Raw genomic sequence first — 5,788 nt, 5'->3', positions numbered from 1 at the left:
GCTGTCCTTCAGTTTGGAGATTGTCGGCGTTCTTGGAGGTAAATGCACATGTGGTAGAATGAAAAGCATTCTTATTTTGCTACGATTTGAAAGAGTTACTTTTACTTTGAAAAAAATATTCTGAGACATTGATTCTGAACATTTTGGGACTTGTGGCAACATTATTGGGTTAATTTTAAACGTATCCTATTCTGAATCCATCAGAGTTCTTAGTTGCCAACATCAGAATCTACTCTAGTTAGTTTAAGGAGTTTATTCAAAATTTTAAATAGCTTTTGGAGTCTTGGAGAGGGCCAGAGAGCCAGGCTTGGAGGCTACACAGCTGGAGAAGCAGGCAGAGCGCTCAAATGTCCCATAGGACTGTTCCAGAGAAAGCTCCCTGCCTCGGTACTTATGATCCTGGAGGCACCATTCAGCTCTGAGTCCGTGCAACCAGCTCACTTTATCATTATTTTTAAAAGTCAACACATTTGGATTTGAACAACTTATAACAGTCTTTAATATGTAATGGACGATGATATTCCCTTACTGATTGAGTCAGTTTGAGTCAGGCCAACCCCTCATTTTCAAAAGGAGGAATGGAGGCCTAACAAGATGATATGACTTGTGCGAGATCTTCTGAGTCTCAGGCAATTATAGAGGGTGAGGAGGGGGAGGGGATGGGTCTGCTCCAGTCTGTCAAGAGTGTTGAATTAAAAAGATATTGTTGGGCTTCCCTGGTGGCACGAGGGTTAAGAATCCGCCTGCCAGGGCAGGGCACACAGGTTCGAGCCCTGGTCCGGGAAGATCCCACATGCCACGGAGCAACTAAGCCCGTGCACCACAACTACTGAGCCCACACGCTACAGTTACTGAAGCGCGCGTGCCTAGAGCCCGTGCTCCACAAGAGAAGCCACTGCGATGAGAAGCCTGTGCACTGCAACGTAGAGTAGCCCCCGCACGCCGCAACTAGAGAAAGCCTGCACGCAGCAACAAAGACCCAATGCAGCCAAAAATAAATAAATAAGTATTTAAAAAAAATTTTTAAAAAGAAATGGTAAAATTTATTTTAAAAAAGACATTGTTAAAAAATTAAAAAAAAAATTTTTGGACTCCCCTGGTGGTCCAATGGTTTTTTAAAAAATGATTTAAATATATATACTTTCTAAAGTAGTTTTAATGTCACAGAAGTGGCTTTTCAGTGTGCAGCAAGAGAAATCAGAGGTAGCTAAGAAAAGGCCGCACCAGCCTCAGGTCTCCTGAGCCTGTGGAAGGCCAAGGCAAGCTGAGCCCTGAGCAGCCGGTTTAGCAGCCATGAGAAAGGCCCTGAGTTCCTCAGGAAGAGCCAGGAGGCAGTCCCCGCCCCTTGGAAACCCGGTTTCCTACGGGGGTACAGGCATCTCTGAGTGAAAATCCCCTCAATGCCCCTTCATTTAATGCCTCCTAGGGAAGCGCGGCTCTCCCTAACAGTCAGGCTAGGGGGCTGAGGCAGCCTGCCTTTGCTGCATGGTCCTGGGGGACTGGGGGTGGGCCTGGCCACGGGAAGGGCTCAGTCAGCAGGCTTATCTTCTCGTAGGAGGGTGAGGAAGTGCTGGCCTCCCTCACAGAGCAGGCTGTGTTCAGCCCGGCACAGCACGAGCCAGGGTGGCCCCAGCGGCTCCTGCTTGCTCACCAGGGGGGAGGAGTTCGGCCATCAGGACCTTTTCCAGGTGGATCTGCTGGTGCAGCATGGCCTCCCCGCAGCCCGAGGGCCGCCGGGGTCTGCAGCTCCTGGGTACTGTGCACCGCTCCCTCAGCCTGCGGAGACGCTGTCCCGCGATGGCCTGCAGCCCCTCCGGGGTGAGCAGGCAGCGCTACTCCTGTATCCAGTCCTTGGGCTCTGCCGTGAGCTCTTCCCCACTCGAAGTCTTAGCAGCAAGCAGGCCTCCTGCAGGTGCCGCAACTCTGCCTCCACCTCCGCGGCGCTGAGCCTAGAGCCGGGCCAACTTGAAGTTGTCTGCATTTTCTGCAGGAACTGGGTTTTGGCGGTGGTAGCAGCATCCACAGAATCACTGGTCTGTGCAGAGCTGAGCTGGGCCCACAGGCTGGGATGCACACGTGCGCAGCCCGCAAACCAGAGAGCAACGTGGTGACTCCAGCCAGCTGGGCTGGGCCACGAGAAGTAGGCAAAGGCTAGGGTAGCGGCCCCAGCCTGTGCTGTCCGGCTCTGCTGAATGTCAGGAGGGGCCTTTGGGGGTCCTGGGGAACTGAGGGGACACTGTCCGTGAAAAGGGTGACAGAGCTGACCCACTCTGGGAAATGCTAGGAGAGAATTCAAGGAAAAAAGGGGAGAGGAGCCAGCAGTGACTGGTAGCCAAGATGTCTGGTGAGAGCTCTGGGTGCTGGCTCTGTACCAGGCACAGCACAAGCACCCGAAAGGCACCACCTCGTGTAACCCCTACAGCACCTCTAGAAGCGGCTACTATTATTGTCATCTCCACAAGGAAGACAGATGGGGACTTGGAGACACCGAGTGCCCTGATCAAGGTCTCACAGCTTGAGAGAGGCTGAGCTGGGGGCCTCCGAGGCCGCTGGCTGAGTCTAAGGTGACCACAGCCGTCCTAGGGAGGCTGACTCTCCTAACGCGTAGAGTGTCGCCACCGGGCAGAGAAAGCCGAGGGGCCCGTGGGAGAAGTCTTGCCAGCGGGAAGCCTCGGCCTCCCCGCTCTGCACACTCCCCTGGTCTCACCTCCCCCTCCTCTTCCCCCTCCCCCAGCCTCGAGGCTCAGCCTCACCAGGAATTCTGGGAAGCCGCTTTCCTGAAGGCCTCGGGCAGCTGCATCCTGTCGGAGAAGCCGGTGCCCAGGACAGCTCTGTGTCACTCTGGGGGCTCCAGGCCCCACTCCCTACTCAGAGCCCAGTGAGGGATGAGGCTCACCCACCCCTCAGGCAGGGCTTCCAGGGTGACCCCAGGAGCCAGCCCAGTTCAGGTCCTACCTGGCAGGGAGGAGGGAAAGCAGAGCCCAGGCCTTCGAGAGCTCATGTGGAGCCCTGGGGCTGGGTGGATAAGTGGATAGGGCACAGGACAGGCCCCAGTGCATCAAACGTGGCACCTTCACAGCCAGCTGTTCCACTCTGCCAGCTTCCGGGCTTGGGCCTCATGGGGTGGCATCCTGGGGCTGCCCTGGCCCACATCCAGCTCAGTGCCCTGCCCTCCCTGTCACGCCAAACCCAGACTCCTGCTGCTACCGGGATCTGATCAGGTAGAGACAGTAGTTCCTCCAGTGAGGGTCTGGGAAACGCACCCCATATCCTTGAGTGTAAAAGCTTCTGGGGCCTGAGGCACAGCCAACGGGACTATTTGTTGGTCCCTGCGGCCTGGTTCAGGCTTGGTGGCTCCGGCCCCTTCCCCATACAGGCCTGATCCCCCGCTGACAGAAGCCTGCGCTCAGGGAGGTCCTTGGCAGGCACCCTGGTTTGGTGGATGCCCCTGGGGGCTTTTGTCTCTGGTGCACGGCTGTCAGCCCTGCCTGAGGCGCTGAGGGGGCAGAGGCTCTGGTGGCAGGGGAAGCGGCCATGGACGCAGACTTCAGGCTGGGGGCCTTGCCCTTGTCGCCTTCTCCAGCCTTTGAGATGCCTTTTCGCACCCGTACAGCCTTCTCCAGTGCCTGGGTCAGAAGCTCTGGCTCCTTGAGGTCCTGTGGGCTGGGTGTGCATGCTGCAGGTGGGGCCTCTTCGTTAGTTTCTGGCCCTGGGCTGGGCTCCGGAGCCGGGGTCTCGGCTGGTTCCCAGGCACTCAGCAGCCGCCGGGAGCCTCCCAGGCTCCGCTCCAGCTGCCGCTGTCACTCGGTGCAGGAGTCCAGGGCGTCATGCAGCTTGGCCACCAGCCTGGAAGGGACGCACCCGAGGCTCAGCAGCCTCGGGCTGCGCCGCCTCCCGCCCCCTCCAGGGCACGGAATCCACCGGTGCGAGCAGCCGGCAGGGTCCGGTGGTTAAGACTCTGAGCTTCCACTGCAGGGGACACGGGTTCGATCCCTGGTCGGGGAACTAAGATCCCACATGCTGCACAGTGTGGCCAAAAATTAAAAAAAAAAAAAAAAAAAAAGACATTTTTGGACGTCATGGATATCATCGCTAAGCTCCTTTCACTAATTTGTCACGAAGACAATAAGGTTTCGATCTCTCTCCTACTTCTACCTGACTCTGGCACCTTGGGCCACCCCCTGCCTTCAGTGTCATCTCTAAAATCCCTGGAGAATTGATCTTGAGCCTAATAACAAGCCCCCATTTATTGAGCGCTGTGCTAAGTGCTGCGTGTGCGCCGTCTCATTTAGTCCTTACATCCACACAAGGAAGCAGATACTTTCATTAGTTTCATTTTATGGATGGGGACACCGGGCCTAAAGGGGTTCAGAGCCTTGCCCAAGGGAGTGAAAAATTTGAGCTGCCATTCAAGTAGCGCACTGGCTAACACCAGAGCACTGGCCCTTAAACTCTGCCTCTCCATCTTTATGGGAAATTCTAGCTTTCATACTCTACTGTCCTCTGATTCAACCTTGATACCTCAGTGGGAAACGAGTGCCCTGTTGGCTCCTGTAAGCCCTATAATCGCCCACTGAACCACACTCTTTCTGGTTTTGGCCTAGCGTGATGTAATGACACTTGCCTCTTTAATAGGGAAGAGGTGAGGATGAACGAGGTGATGATTGGTAAGTGTTTTGAGCCTGTTGAAGAAAAGCTTGGTGTCGTAGGCTTCCACATGGGAAAAGAATTATTTTTAATAGGAGTGAGAAACTGATGAGAATTCAGCAGCGAGAGCCATGTTGCTTTTAGGTGATGGTCTCCTAAACCAAGAGCTGTCATTTTGCTTAATGATTTCCAACCTGAATAAGCAGTATAACAAGTGAGCCTCAAACTCAGTCATTCACCCAAAAGGCAAACATGTTTGTAACCAGGAGATAGAGGAGCTTTACAGCCTTTAGACAATATAATCTTGAGAGCACCCCCGCCATCTTACCAACTGGCAACACAAAATACGTGGGTTTTAATCATTACACTGTGATAGCTGAACAGCCAGCTGGTAGGAAGCTTAACTCTGCTTTATTCCCATGGGAAAAAATAAGTTTAGAATCATGTGGTGTGTTTATTTTATTTATGTTTTCAAATCGACTGCAAAGTATTTTTCAAATGCTATAAGCATAGCCGTCAATTAACACCCTCTTTTTTAAAATTTTTATTTTATGTTTTTGAATTTTATTTTATTTGTTAGTTCTGTAAAAAATGCCACTGGTAATTTGTTAGGGATTGCCTTGAATCTGTGGATTGATTTGGGTAGTATAGTCATTTTCACAAGATTGATTCTTCCAATCCAAGAACATGGTATATCTCTCCATCTGTGTCATTTTTGATTTCTTTCATCAGTGTCTTATACTTTCTGCTTACAGGTCTTTTGTCCCCCTAGGTAGGTTTATTCCTAGGTATTTTATTCTTTTTGTTGCAATGGTGAATGGGAGTGTTTCCTTAATTGCTCTTTCTGATCTTTCGTATTTGTATTCCTTTCTTCTCTGATTGCCGTGGCTAAGACTTCCAAAACTCTGTTGAATAATAGTGACAAGAGTGGACATCTTGTCTTGTTCCTGATCTTAGAGGAAATGCTCTCAGTTTTTCACCATTGAGAATGATGTTTGCTGTGGGTTTGTCGTATATGGCCTTCATTATGTTGAGGTAGTTTCCCTTATGCCCTCTTTCTGGAGAGTTTTTTTATCACAAATGGGTGCTGAATTTTGTCAAAAGCTTTTTCTGCATCTATTGACATGATCATATGGTTTTT

The 5,788-nt window shown here is 51.9% G+C and overlaps 1 pseudogene; it reads right to left on the bottom strand.

Moving 5' to 3' along the window:
* Positions 1-1,528: 1,528 nt before the first annotated feature.
* The window catches only part of LOC112400722 (tubulin epsilon and delta complex protein 2-like), a 21,113-nt pseudogene continuing 16,853 nt past the window's right edge, over positions 1,529-5,788 (bottom strand).

The sequence above is a fragment of the Neophocaena asiaeorientalis genome, unplaced genomic scaffold (assembly GCF_003031525.2).
Source record: "Neophocaena asiaeorientalis asiaeorientalis breed wild unplaced genomic scaffold, Neophocaena_asiaeorientalis_V1.1 scaffold20, whole genome shotgun sequence".
Classification (NCBI taxonomy): domain Eukaryota; kingdom Metazoa; phylum Chordata; class Mammalia; order Artiodactyla; family Phocoenidae; genus Neophocaena; species Neophocaena asiaeorientalis.
This window is presented reverse-complemented; position numbering and strand designations above follow the sequence as displayed.